General features: G+C 45.4%; 1 long non-coding RNA gene across 2 annotated transcripts in view; it reads left to right on the forward strand.

Annotated features, from left to right (window-relative positions):
* The first annotated feature begins 373 nt into the window (after positions 1–373).
* The window catches only part of LOC137541790 (uncharacterized), a 318,006-nt gene continuing 302,893 nt past the window's right edge, over positions 374–15,486 (forward strand). For both annotated transcript variants that reach the window (XR_011025269.1, XR_011025268.1), the window contains exons 1-2: positions 374–452; positions 3,489–3,534. This is a non-coding gene — a long non-coding RNA (uncharacterized lncRNA). The remainder of the gene's footprint in view (positions 453–3,488; positions 3,535–15,486) is intronic.

The raw sequence follows: 15,486 nt of genomic DNA on the forward strand, positions 1-15,486 counted from the left end.
TGTAACATACAGTATATAACATACTGTCTATACAGAATATATTTTTTAATTTGTTGCATTCAACCTGAAACTGTCTTTTCATTTGTCGGCCGCTAGATGGCAGCAGTACATTCTTTTCAAACGGTATGTGAAAGAATTCTGAACTGTACTTCATATCGCTGAAATTAAGACACTATTATTATACTATCCTATTGATCTCATGACATTTAACGACATTTCTGACCTCTTTATATCCTCAGAACCACTCTTTTCATCTCCATGGCCCCTGCCCTGCTTGACCACAACTAAGAGGACAGCCCCACCACTTCCTGTTTCTTCTGCACATGCGCGAATGACGTCACACCATTGACACACTACCTGTTTGTCCTGATTGGCCTATACTCTTTATTCAAACTAGAAACGTGGACAAAGACGTCCTCAGAGGCGCAAATGCGCTGAGAGACTCTCCACAGGTAATAATACTGTACCACATTATTCCACCCCTGCACACCCAGCACTGGCAGCTGTCACATCCCTGTGTCCCCGCCCACTGCACCTTCATAATTGCCAGGCGCAAAGGAGTCATCAACCATTGTTAACTCCCCCCAAACATGGCTCCCAACTGTCCCTCTTTCGGAGGGACAGTCCCTCTTTGGGAGCCCTGTCCTTCTTTCCTCCTCATTTGTCCCTCTTTGTATGTAAATATATATTTCTCTATTAAAAATGTGTTTGACTCTAAACTTTATTCCCATCCTTTAAATTGATATATTACTAATTTTAAAATGTTACTATGAAGCAAAATGAACCAGGATAGAAAGGACCAGTGTGGTTTGAACTATAAAACAACATATTTTTCTTATGAAATCTTTATGGTATGCGTGACTAGGGGTGTGGTGGGGACGTGATCAGGGGTGTGGCAGGGGCATGGCTTAAGTGTCCCTCTTTCTCATCTCAAAAAGTTGGGAGGTATGCAATTACCTGGGGCTTCCTCCAGCCCCTTGCAGCTGACATGTCCCAAGCTGACAGCTCTGTTCACGGCTGCTGTCAGTGTAGTCCACGTCCGCGGTTTACTGCGCAGGCGCAGTAGTCCTGTGCCTGGCTGCGCAGTACACCATGGACAATGTGGGCTTGATTGACGGCGGAGCAGTAGAGACGACCTCGAGGTTGCCCTCTGCACCGGTGGGGACCCTGGGCCAACGGGTGAGAGCGGAGCAGGATGTGTCGGCTGCAAGAGGCTGGAGGAAGCCCCGGGTAAGTAGAGCGGGGGGGGGGGGAGTTAATTTTGGCTGATGACTCCTTTAAAGTGAACCTTAGCTGTTATAAGATAAAAAGAGTTTAACCTACCGGCCCCCTATAGACACCCTGTGCCCGTGCCTGTACAAAACAAAGCTCCGGTCCCCCACGGTTGCGGCTCACTTCCGTTTATGTCAACTTTAATGTGGCCATGGCTGCATGCATCCTCGTTCCCAAGCTACTTATCTCCTTGCCATCGCTGGAGGATTACTGGCAAATCCTACCGCTGGCTTCCTTTGCGCGATGGCCGATCGTTAGGGAGCATTACTCAGGCAAAAGCCTGAACAATGCTTCCATATCCCGGTTGATGGGATATCGTGGTTTTATGCTGTGGTACTGTCCTTCAGACACTGCTCCCCAGAGATGCGTGCGCACCCGCCAACCATTCGCCTTTGTATTCAATAAGGAGATCGTAGAATAATGTAATAAGGAAACCCCCTGACCTTTCCGTCGGGCCACCGCTCTTCGCCGAATCCCTCCACGTAGCTGCGCCGTCAACCCTGAGTAATTTATCTGCCACAACTAGATATCCGCTACCACTCACTGCAAGTCCGATGCTGTAATTAAAGTATCTCATGGTGTAATTACTTTGTATCAGAGCCCAGGCAAAGCATCTTTGAAACTCCCGTCAGAGCTCCCCATTGGTCCACTGTCTGGTCCAATGAAAATAGTCCAGACAGTGGACCAATGGGGAGCCCCGGCGGGAGTTTCAAAGATGCTTTGTCGGGGCTCTGAGATACAGCAATTACAGCGATAAATACACTGTAATTACAGCGTCAGCACTTGCGGCGAGAGGTGCGGTAGGTAAATTACTCAGGGGTGACCAGTGCAGCTGCGGGGGGCTTCGGTGAAGTGCGGTGGCCAGAAGGGAAGCTCTGAGGGTCGCCAATGCATCGGCGACTATGTGGGTTAGCTGGTTTAGACCTGCTTTTTGCAGGTCTGAGCTAACGCTCATGTCTGCCGGAAAGCTTTGCTTCCTGGAGGCACAAGATTTGTAATAGAATAGGGTGTAAAGAACTCCCTGGGCGATATCGCCCAAGCGAGCTCTTTACTGGGGGGGGTGTTACATTTAATTGGATTAGGGCAGGGCTTTTCGATATTTTCACTAACTGTACCACTTTTATCACTTGAAAAATTTAAAGTACCACCCGCGCACAGTAGAGCGGACATGCTCAGGCTCGGCTGTTTCCACCAGAATCCAAGTGGAGCCCTGCAACAGAATAGTTCAGACCTCAGATCAGCAGTAACCCGACTGCCACTGTGCATCGTTCACCTGGCTGTCTCTTCACCACTGATCTGAGGTCTGAAGTATGTCGCAGGGCAGCACAGTGAGGAGCCAGCGAGGGGGAGCTGAACTTTGTGGAGGCAAGATGGGACCAAGACAAGTGGCAGGCAAACCTGGTGTGTACCACCTGGCCAACGGCAAAGTACCACTGGTGGTACGCGGACCACAGGTTGAAAAGCCCTGCATTAGGGGATGCTCCCATCGTCTAATTTAAGAACTCGCCAGCGCTCATCGCTGGTGAGTTGTGTAATAGGATATGGCCCATGGTGCTATAAGCAGGTATTATATATGCAGCTGCATTATAAGATTGTGATCATGAGCTATTGTTAAATTTTGTTTTCTATGACACAGCAGCATCTTACAGGCAGATTCTGCCCACCCCCTTCCTCTGTCCTGACCAACTTTAACCCCTTATCTCACTCCGTGACACACGTTAACCCCCCCCCATTTACGCATGGATTTATGCCGTCATGTGGAAACTATGACGGCTTTTTATGATGTTTATAATGTTTCTGATTTATAGTACAGGATACCAGTGCTGAAAAAAACAGGGGGAGCAGGCATATACTGTCACCCTGCTCTCCTCTCTGCCCCCAGCATTGTACCTGTAAGCACCCCGGGATCTTCTTCTAAGTCGCCGGAGTCGGGATAACTGCACAGGCGCTGACCGGTAGCGCACTGCAGATGCTTATGACATCACTAGGCCATGCGCATGACGTCATACGCATGCGCAGTGCGCTCCCGGCCACGGGCAGCCCAGGCAGCACCTGCGCAGTCACCCCGACTCCAGCAACTTTTCAATGGCTCATTAGGCTCTGGTATACTTTAATCTTATATTTATTCTGTGACTGCTACATATCAACCCATACAATGTGGTTTACACTAATGTAATTACTGTACAACCTCTTAGTGTATTATTTTGTGCCTCTAGTTACTCCCCTTATGCCTGAGGAAGCGGATTCGACCCTCACAACGAGGTAAGTCCACCACTACCTCCCATTTTTAAACTGTTTTTAATGTATTTATTCTGTTTTGGCACAACTGTATTCCTAAACCTGTCTATTTGTTGTCCACCCTTGGTGGAGGAGTGTCACCCCAATACAACTGCTACAGAGAGCGACTTCTTAACCCGACTGGGGTGGGGTATAATCTCCCCACCTGCATTATCAGTGGTTGCCTAAACAGTAACCACACTTGTGAGTACTTCAGCTGTCCAGGGGCGTAGTAATAGGCATCGGGGTCGTCCCTCAACCACAGTATTACCTCTCTATTGGTCCTGTGCCATGGACAGATAAAAGCACTGCTGCACCCGGCACTACATACCCCCTGCCTGGTTGCGGACACGGTAAAACTGTTCCTCAAAATTAACAGAGCAACTCAGATTTCACCCTGGCCATCTCCAATGACTCCCCTACTAGACAATCCGAGGTTTCCCCCTGGTATGAATCGCTTAGCATATCAGCAGTGGAGGGGCTCTCATACACTTAGAGCCTATCATCTGTTAGAGGGGGGGTCCTGGCTGGACATAGCTACCCTGAAAACCAAATTACACCTACCTTCGCTAGATCCATGGTCCTTGCTACAATTCCAACATTTCCTACTTAGCATAGGCAATAGACTAAGCTTTACTCGTGATCTCACGCCATTTGAGTTGCTCTGTGACGGGGAGGGATATGTCACCAAAGGGATTTCACAAATATATGCAATGCTCAATACAAATACTGTAATCACTACATCCTTGAAAACTAAATGGGAGACTTCCTTAAACCAAACCTTCACGGACACTCAGTGGCGGAAGATCCTTATTCTTGCCCATAAATCTTCCACTTCAGCCCGTGTCCAAGAGTCAGGATACAAACTATTAACGCAGCGGTATTACACACCAGAAAGATTGCATCGGATTTACCCAGGATCTAGCCCTCTCTGCTGGAGATGTATGGCTCACACAGGCACTTTAGTTCATATATTTTGGAGCTGTCCAGCCATTGGCCCATTTTGGCACTCTGTAAAGACCATCATCACACAGGTAACAGGGGTTGAGGCATCAGAAGATCCTGCTTATTACCTATTACACAATTCCCCCAGGAGACTCGGAAAGTATAAAAAGTCACTTTCCAAACATCTAATCAACTCAGCCCGTATAATTATAGCTAGACACTGGAAATCACCCCGAGGACCCACTATATCCGAGTGGTTGCTTGAGATGCAATCAATTGAACGCATGGAAGACCTAACACATTCTATCCATTTGAAAAATGAGCAATTCCTAAAGACTTGGAGGCCTTGGTTCGAATTCTCTGAATCGGAGGAGTATAAGCGTCTCATAGGGAATTAACGAATCGCACACTACAACACCCTGTCGTATATGGGCGTCTTGCCTTGTTTAAGCAGTAATAAGGTGATATGGAGCACACCTTAATGGTAAATGACCTTGATAAACCCCTCTCAACAATTTATTTTACTCTTATGAACAATAACACTCATAGCCTATCCAGGTGCCAGTCTAGATGGAATGAGGAAATACCAGGGCTAGATGATGCAGATTGAGAAGACATTTTAGAAAACTTCATCAAAACCCCAATTTCTGCTAGAGATCGTCTGATCCAATTTAAGTTTCTACATAGAACTTATCTTACACCTATGCGCATGCATAAAATATCTAACTCAAATTCACCTAACTGCCCTAGATGCAGCTTTGACCCTGGCACTTATTATCATATGTTTTGGGAATGCCCACTTGTTTCTGGTTTCTGGTCGGATATTATTTCCCTTATTAATGAAATCCTTCAAATGCAGCTAATAGCGACCCCCAGGGCACTTCTAATGGGCTTGTTAGATGATACTCCACCTGGCAAACACTCCCAATATTTAATTAGAATACTGTGCTTTTATGCCCGCAAAGAAATCCTTCGCACTTGGAAGTCTGATAAATCTCCCTCTATTAATTACTGGAAGTCTACAATTATGAAGGCCTTACCTTTATACCGCCTAACATATAAAAGCCGCAATTGCCCTCGGAGATTTGAAAAAATTTGGGCCCCTTGGTATAACGATGTAGACGCTCTCCCATCCGGTCCAGAAGAGTGAGATTATACACTTTACCTAGGTATATTAACCTTCCTGGCGGTAAGCCCGAGCTGAGCTCGGGGTAAGCCGCCGGAAGGCACCGCTCAGGCCCCGCTGGGCCGATTTGCATAATTTTTTTTTTTTGCTGCACGCAGCTAGCACTTTGCTAGCTGCGTGCAGTGCCCGATCGCCGCCGCTACCCGCCGATCCGCCGCTATCCGTCGCGCCGCAGCCGCCCCCCAGACCCCGTGCGCTGCCTGGCCAATCAGTGCCAGGCAGCTCTATGGGGTGGATCGGAATCCCCTTTGACGTCATGACGTCGGTGACGTCATCCCGCCCCGTCGCCATGGCGACGGGGGAAGCCCTCCGGGAGATCCCGTTCTTTGAACTGGGGCTGGGGCTGGGGGGATGCCGCTGAGCAGCGGCTATCATGTAGCGAGACTTTGTCTCGCTACATGAAAAAAAAAAAAAAATTAAAAAAAAAAGATTTGCTGCCCCCTGGCGATTTTTTTGCAAACCGCCAGGAGGGTTAACCTCCTGAGCGATAATCCCGAGCTGAGCTCGGGGTATATCGCGCAGGAGGATTTCTCAGGCCCTGGTGGGCCGATTTGCATAATTTTTTTTTTGTAACCCGCAGCTAGCACTTTGCTAGCTGCGTGTAACTTCCGATTGCCGCCGATCCGCCGCCGCTCGCCGTGCCGCGCAGACCCCCCCCCCCTACCCGACCCCTTGCGCAGCCTGGCCAATCAGTGCCAGGCAGCGCTGAGGGGTGGATCGGGACTCCCTCTGACGTCACGACGTCCATGACGTCGGTGACGTCATCCCGCCCGGTCGCCATGGTGACCGGGGAAGCCCAGCAGCAAATCCCGTTCTGAACGGAATTTCCTGCTTACTCTTATCGCCGAAGGCGATCGGAGTGGGTGGGGGGATGCCGCTGCGCTGCGGCTATCATGTAGCGAGCCCTGGGCTCGCTACATGATATAAAAAATTTAAAAAAATAGTGCTGCGCCACCTCCTGGGCAATATAATTGTATCGCCCAGAGGGTTAACCTCAGAGTTACATTTTGGATTTACTTCCAATAATTCATTAATGTAAAGAGGCGTGCACTGGAGTTTCTTCTCTCCTCTTTTCTTCACCTTTTCTTTCCTCTCTTCCTCCTTCTCCCCTTCTCTCTTCTCTTTTGTGTCCCTCTTAATCGCTGATATGGCTCAAGAGAATCTGCAAATGTACGGATACCAGCTTGACATACCCTATTTTCTGCTAACCGTCCCTGGACTGGCTATTTTAGTTGAATATATACGTATATTACAATCCTGCTATATAATTCCATGATGTATAAGTCTAAAGACATTTGGCGGTATCTAATCATATTGTATTAGTATCAGCCTTATCGGCGCTATTGTTGCTGTACTACCTTCTTAACAGTATATATTGTACTAGTTTGTACTTTTTTGTTTGATAATCAATAAAATTGATTTGTTAAAAAAAAAAAAAGCAGTAATAAGGAAGAATAAGATTTTCGATTATATAAAAGCACTCGTGGTATCTCACACACATCGAGCTGGCCAGCTCTTCTTTCTCCTTTTCTATCTTCTCCTTTCCTTCTTTCTTTCTTACTGTCTTTTCCTCTCATGTGGTTGTCACGGACGGTTGCGGGGCCGCAGGCGCGTCCTGGAACCGCCCGTGAAGAAAAGAACGATCGCACTCGATTCCCTGCATCGATTGCGCTTCAGATCAATAGAACCAAGATTTGATGTGTAGTATCCCTCTGCCTAGGAACAGCTGGGGGATCTGTCTTAGCTGAGTGGAAGCCTGGGGGGGAGGTGTTAATTAGCTTGGACATCTTCCCTGTGGAAGGCACAATTCCCCTTTCTGTTCTGGGAACCAGGTGACACCTAGCTGGTCTCATGTAGATGTTAATTAACCAAAGGGTGATAAGGATGCCTAGGTGCAACCAGGCAGGCTACGAATCCCCGGGAGGTCTTGACAAATTGCTCCCTGGTAAAGATCAAAGGGAAGTCAGCTGTTAGCAGCTAGAACACATCCTGAATAACCGTGAGTCTTATAGCATAATCCATAACTTCCCAGATCTGTCATATTTCTGGGGTTCCTGAGATGGCAGCTTCGCTAAACGTGGGGGAAGTGTAGCATGAGTCCCGGTGCTGGTTCTGAGGAAGTTTCAGAACATTCTGAGGTAAAGACTGCCAGTTAGGCAGTTTGAAAGTGCCCTGATGATACCACAGGGGTCCCACCCCTCATGTCTGGTATCAGGGCGCTGGGTAAATCGAGACAGACCTGAAAATGTTAATGAATCTGCCCTGACCTGTACGGTTCTGTGAGATAGAGCCCATATATGGTTAAGGCATGATTTCTGGTCCCCCAGGACAAGGGGAGGACTCAACTCATGTTCTAAGGGGGTGTGTGGGCCCGCCCTCACTCCCTCCTACTGAATCAGGGGCATACGAATGGCAGAGGAGCCAAACTCAGTGTCCTCCACCCTGAAAACATCTTGAACTCATCGGTGCCAGCTTGAGGATATGCTGGCATCCACCTGGTCTGAACTCTGAACCTTGATTGAAACCCAGAACTCTGATTTTTCCCACAAAAAGGACATCTTTCCAGGAACTAAGTATTTTTCTCCCTTCTTTTATTTTTTATACTGGCTATTACTGTTTTAATAATTGTTGATTTTAATAATTGTATATATTAATTATTTATATTGCGTGAATAAACGACTTTCTCCAAGTCATTCACTGTCCGCTACCCTGCTTATCAGCACACGCAGAACTGATCCCGGGTCTCTGAAGATACGCTACTGTTTGTTTGTTGTTGGCTAGACAGAATATCGTGTGTTTAACCGTTTTATTCGCAGGACTAGTCAGTCAGTAAATCTGGTCCACTGGCCCATACCAGTGGTGGTGGCAGATACCGTGGAATCGTGTGTACGTTGTAATTACCCGTGTCTCACAGGCTCCCTTCTGAGTTGTCTGCGGCTAATTCTTAACGGTTCCTGCGCATTGACTGCGACCAGAGTTCGCACGATCCGTGCGCTGGCACCTTTTAGAAGGCTAAGTGCGGTCAGCCACTAGGGCTCCTGTGACAGTGGTGTCTTGTTCTGAACTTATTTCTTTGTCCAATCTCTCTTGTACGAGGATATAAAAGTACTAACAGGGAAATATATGCACCTTGTAAGCCTGAATCTGGATAGCATAGAAAGTAAAGGTGTTGCCTGAGTGTATGATCCCTCTGGGCCTCAGACACATCAAAAATTCTAGCCACAGAAAAAATGCCTTCAGATCCCATATGTATCCACATGGGGGCAGACATGTGGTTTAATAAAACTTCTATACTGATTAAAGTATTTTCCTACATTGTATGCATTCTCCTGTTGTAATCAAAAATATGTTAATTTCATTGTGCCTCAACAATTCTAGGTGACACTGGTTAGTCGCCTTAAGTTTGAACTCTGTTACTGTATAGTGGGCGCGATGTTATGCGCTTTATGTCTTTTTGTCATTGTTTTAAAAAATTTCTACAAAATAAAAATCTTTAAAAAAAAAAAATTGCTCTGATGCAGAAGTTGAAAAATCCCTGCGGGCTGAAATGGAAAACTGAACTGAACACCCCCATCGCCACACGACCCCAGCATCTGAACAGCCATGGAGCTCGATGGGCTGAGCTCAGATCGGTGCTGTGCCAACTCCTACTCCTCCCACATTCCGATGCACAGTGCATGCCATGTCACTTACCCAAGCCATGCCCCCACCAGTCAGTATAGAGGAGGAGATAAATGCCTCCCCTCCAATCAGCAAGGAAGGGGGGAGGAGCAATCACTCCCCCATCTTACAGCGTCCCTAATGAAGCACTGGGGTTATGTGGTTTCTTTCTGAACATGGAAGATTAGGGAGTTTGGAAGCCCACACTAGAGTTTGGGAGGAGAAAAAGTCAAAGTTGAAGAGGAGATTAAAGCGGACCTGAACTTTAGAATTTCCTCTCTGCTCTAACAGATACGCACCAGCATAATAACCTTTACAGATAAACATTTCTGTGTTACAGCTGATTCAAAACCTGCAGTAAATCTGCAGTGTGTCTACTTCCTGCTTTCATGGAAGCAGACATATTGTTAACATCCTGTGCTTTCAAATAAGCTTATCTGCCATGGCAGTCAGGTGACACTTGGTAGAGATAAAATTACGACTTGTGCTTAGTCACAGATAAAGGGGAATTAGACAGGCTAAACTCTCTAAATGCATGCAGGGTGCATTTCTCTGTTTTCCTTCTGTCCTGTGTAAGAGTTTAGGTCCATTTTAAAGCTTCAAAGAAATCAGGGATCCTATTGATTGCCTTGGTTTACAGCAGTGGCTGGTACTGGTGTACACTGGTTAAGGGCTCTGCCTCTGACTAAGAAGACCTGGTTTTGAATCTTGGCTCTTCCTGTTCAGTAAGCTAGCACCTATTCAGTGAAGAGACCTTGGGCAAGACTCCCTAACACTGCCACTGCCTATAGAGCATGTCCTAGTGGCTGCAGCTCTGGTGCTTTGAGTCCGCAAGGAGAAAAGTTCAATATAAATATGCTGTGTCTAGTCTTTACTGTAATTTACTGAATTACGTATGTGGTGGGCGTAGCAATGGTCGCACATAAGAAGACCCTATGCCCAGGCACATGCGCACACGTCTGAAGAAGCCTATTGGCGAAACGCGTCACGTGTCCAGTGACATCATCCCGCCGGAGTCCCCGGCGGCATCGATCCACCCTGAGCCTCCGCCCCTCATCCCTTGCCGGCTTCGTTCCGGATGGAAGCCACCTGTGCGGTTAATCTTCAAAGAGATGTCTTGGACTCCCAGTAGCCCAGTGACCTGGACGGAGCCAATGAAAAAGACTGACAGCCCCTGCTGACCAGTCAGGGCGCGTGAGTACCAGCCATATGTGGATGTATCTAGACAAGTTGTGGAGCTGATGAAACGATATTGCTAAAGCAAGCCAGTTCACAAGCCCTTATTTGCTGGATGTCATTCGTTTAACCTGCTGTGGTTGAAGCCTGGCGTGATAGGGTGGTGTAGCCCACGCTACATGTAATGGGGGTGTTCCATAATGGAGTGACTATATAGAGGCACTATAAATATAAGGGTGGATTGAAGATATGCCTTTGGGATGACTATATACAGCAACTGCGCAGGATTTAAAGGGGCCTGAAGACCTTTACTGCAATATACCGGTAACATTAGATACATAGGTGCACCTGAAGTCTTCTTGAAATAACCTGGCCGGCCTGGTGTAGTTTTGCTGTATGAATGAGATTTTTAATTGTTTTTAAACTCGTGGTGTTCTTATGGCATTTAAATAAGTGATTAAATTTTGATAAATTGCATTAATTCAGGCTCCCTATATTTTTCCCTTTGTGTTTCATATGTATCGATAGGTGAGACAGAATTTGAATATTTCAGGTTGATATCCCGCAATATTGATTAGGTTTTGTTCAATTGTGTTGGTTGTGGTTGATATCCCTAATTTTTGAATAATAATATATAATTGACATGGCTTATGTACCAGTGTTTGAATTAGATTCAGATGAGCAGCAGGTCTATGATGAGGTGCAGGTGGAAGTAGCCAATGAAGCTAAATTAACCTTGGTCCGGTTGTTCAGACAACACCAGAAAATATCCCTAAAATTTGTCAGGAAAAAGTGGGAGATCCTGGGGATGGATCGATATATTGACAAACAGATTATCCCGCGTGGTATTCGTGAGAGGGTTGCCCCAGCCGACCATCTACAAACCCTCCGTATGCTCCCAGAATGGGAAACGGAATGTAAATTGCATGGCGTTAGGGTCATGAAAATTTTCGTTAAAGAAGAGAGGATTCAATTTAAAGAGATTGAAAAGGAGCTAGAGATAAGTACTCTGAAGCTCAATGAATATAAAAATGATCTCAATTTTGATGAGCTTAACACTAAATTGAAAAGTATTGTAGAAAAAGAAAATGAACGGATTAAAAACAATAAAGAAAAAAAGTTTATGAGAGATGTTGAAGATTATAAAAGAGGTGATATTTTCAATTTAAGTGGCCAAAAATATGGCCTAAGAAAAGGAAGGGGCAGGAGGGTCGGTTGGGGCGGCACCTCAGAGGAATCAGCAGGTGAATCCTCAGGACAAGAAAGTGAGGGTTCTGGTAAATCAGGCATTCTTAAAAAGACAGGGAAAAACATCAACAGAAATAGAAATAATAGGAGAAGAAAGCCAAAAAAGAAAAATGGTCAAAATAAAAATGGAGCACAAAATGGTGATGAGGATGATTTTTTAGACATAAACACAGAAGGAGAGGAAAACGTGGTAAGAAGAGAAGGCATGCAAACCCGGGGACAGCAGGGGAGGTGGGGCGGTTGCTCCTATTAGAGAATGCTAAACTCGATGTTATTAATTTAACTGATATACCCCTTAGTGAACCCCAAGTATCAGTTTTGCAACAAGGCCTATCTTTCTGCCCAAAACAAACAGGTTGTGAATTTGAGACATATAAAGACATACAATTATTTTTGAGACGTGTCCTTTTGAAGAAGATGTACACTTCAACTCCGCCAGCTGGCGATACAGGTGAAGAATTGGATGAGATTGATAATTTGAACTTGAGCGATCTTCTCTATGAGGTAGAACACGGTGAAATTCCGCCCGTACTGCATACGAATTTACGCCCAAAATCTACCTTTATGCCTGCGTTGAGCAGTAATAAATACACATCCATGTTTATGGATTTAGTGGCTGAGGATTTGAAGTTGATAAATTGGAAGAAAAAAGGTGGACCGGACAATTTAAGTGCAGTGGAAAGGAAGGCTTTAGAGGAATTGCAGAATAATAAAGACATTGAGATTAAAAAGAGTGATAAGGGGGGTAACGTAGTGGTTATGGGGAAGGAAATGTATGAGAAGGAGGTAAAACGTCTGTTGAGTGACAAGAACACATATGAAAGAGTACGCAATAACCCCTTTAAGGAATTGGTAGAAAAGATCAATGACAAAATTATATGGGGTTATTTGGATGGAATTCTTTTGGAAAGGGAGATGAAGTTTTTGAAAATTGAGATTTATACTACGCCTACCTTTTATATATTGCCCAAAACCCATAAGGATATTAAAAATCCCCCAGGCCGTCCCATTGTTTCGGGCAACAATGGCCCTCTTGAGAAGGTCGCTCAGTTTGTAGAAAAAAAGATTAAAGATATTGTGAAAAAATTGCCATCCTTTGTGATGGATACCAAAGCTGTCTTGGCGGAGATTGAAGGGGTACAGGTTGAGGAGGATTGCCTTTTGGTGGGGTTGGACGTGGAAGCTCTTTTCACGTCCATCCCCCACCAGAAGGGTTTGGAAGCTCTAAGTTATTATTTGGAGAGGAAATATAATGATCAACAGGCTCATTCTGAGTTTGTGTTAGATATGATGAGGCTCATTTTGAATTACAATTATTTTGAATTTAAAGGAGAGTTGTATCGACAGAAAAAAGGCGTGGCCATGGGAGCGGCGTGTTCCCCGTCCTACGCGTGCCTACACCTGGGCTTCTGGGAGGAGACCATGGTTAGGGGCATGCGTGGGTACCGGGAACACGTCGCCCTATGGCTAAGATATGTGGATGACATACTCGTAGTATGGAAGGGGACTGAGTCCCAATTGCACGAGTTTGTCGGAGAATTGAACAAAAATGATAGAGACATATTTCTAACGTACACTTACAGTAAAACTGAGATCTCCTTTTTAGATTTAAAAATCAAAAAGTTGGGGGATGTGCTGATCACGAGCACGTACCGTAAGGAGACTGCCGGTAATACCTTGCTGTCAGCTAAAAGTGCTCATTTGCCGTCGCAGAAATGGGCTGTACCTATAGGTCAGTTCATGCGATTACGACGCAACTGCAGCCAAATTGAGGATTTCAAAATGGAAGCTGAGGACCTCAAGGTGAGGCTCTTAGCCAGAGGCTATCCTAGACATATAATCAATAAAGCCTATTACAAGGCATTATCAAAAAGAAGAACTGATCTGTTGGTAAACAGATCAGATGACAATTTAAAAGGAAATGATCCTGGATTGGTCAGAGTTGTGACCACCTATGGATCTCATTACAATGAAATAAGGGACATACTTGGCAGACATTGGCATTTGCTAGGTAGGGACCCGATTATTAAAAGTTTGGTGGGCGACTACCCCCATATGGCGGCGAGGAGGGGCAGGAACCTGTCGGACGTGCTCGTGAGCAGCGAATTTAAACCAAAAGATAGACCTGGTATGGTCAAAAGAAATAAAAAGGGAATGTTTCGTTGCTGTGATTGCTCTATGTGTCCATATATGGAAAAAGGAGATTCTTTTCCAAATTATGATGGCTCTGTTAATTACAGGATTAATGATTATATTGATTGTAACACGGAAAAGGTTGTTTATCAGCTGAGGTGTAGTTGTAATAAGGTCTATATTGGGAAAACATATAGACCTTTGAGAGATCGTATACAGGAGCATGTCAACAATATTAAAAACAGCTATGAAAAAAGTCCGGTTGCTATGCATTTTAAAATGGCCCATAATTCCAATCCTAGATGTTTGAAGGCAAAAGGAATTTATAAATTAAATATAAGTCCCAGAAGGGGGGACTTTGACCAGCAGTTGTTGAGGAAAGAGTCCTTTTGGATTTATCAATGCAACTCTATGCAACCATATGGGCTCAATAGTGACATGAACCTAAAAGTATTTTTGTAAAAATAATTCTGGCTGCCTTCTCAATAATGACCATTAGATGGAGACTGCTCAGTTATGAAATCTCCATGGTAACACTTACGGAATTACGTATGTGGTGGGCGTAGCAATGGTCGCACATAAGAAGACCCTATGCCCAGGCACATGCGCACACGTCTGAAGAAGCCTATTGGCGAAACGCGTCACATGTCCAGTGACGTCATCCCGCCGGAGTCCCCGGCGGCATCGATCCACCCTGAGCCTCCGCCCCTCATCCCTTGCCGGCTTCGTTCCGGATGGAAGCCACCTGTGCGGTTAATCTTCAAAGAGATGTCTTGGTCTCCCAGTAGCCCAGTGACCTGGACGGAGCCAATGAAAAAGACTGACAGCCCCTGCTGACCAGTCAGGGCGCGTGAGTACCAGCCATATGTGGATGTATCTAGACAAGTTGTGGAGCTGATGAAACGATATTGCTAAAGCAAGCCAGTTCACAAGCCCTTATTTGCTGGATGTCATTCGTTTAACCTGCTGTGGTGGAAGCCTGGCGTGATAGGGTGGTGTAGCCCACGCTACATGTAATGGGGGTGTTCCATAATGGAGTGACTATATAGAGGCACTATAAATATAAGGGTGGATTGAAGATATGCCTTTGGGATGACTATATACAGCAACTGCGCAGGATTTAAAGGGGCCTGAAGACCTTTACTGCAATATACCGGTAACATTAGATACATAGGTGCACCTGAAGTCTTCTTGAAATAACCTGGCCGGCCTGGTGTAGTTTTGCTGTATGAATGAGATTTTTAATTGTTTTTAAACTCGTGGTGTTCTTATGGCATTTAAATAAGTGATTAAATTTTGATAAATTGCATTAATTCAGGCTCCCTATATTTTTCCCTTTACTGTAATGTGCGGGTTATCCTAGCTGTTTGCGTTCTTTTAGTCAATGGCACAGCGGTGCTCCACAAGGCTACATGATCTCTTCCTTCTACAGAATGCTTACACATGACATTGATGCTAATGCCAGTCAAGTTTGGAATTCCCAGTGAAATATATGTATAAATACTGCAAGAGGAAAGCAGAAACACTAAGTGTGGGCGATACATAAGTGGGATTCAAAACCACACAGGTTTTTTTTTTCCTTCCAATTT

Source organism: Hyperolius riggenbachi, chromosome 12 (assembly GCF_040937935.1).
Source record: "Hyperolius riggenbachi isolate aHypRig1 chromosome 12, aHypRig1.pri, whole genome shotgun sequence".
In the NCBI taxonomy this organism is placed as follows: domain Eukaryota; kingdom Metazoa; phylum Chordata; class Amphibia; order Anura; family Hyperoliidae; genus Hyperolius; species Hyperolius riggenbachi.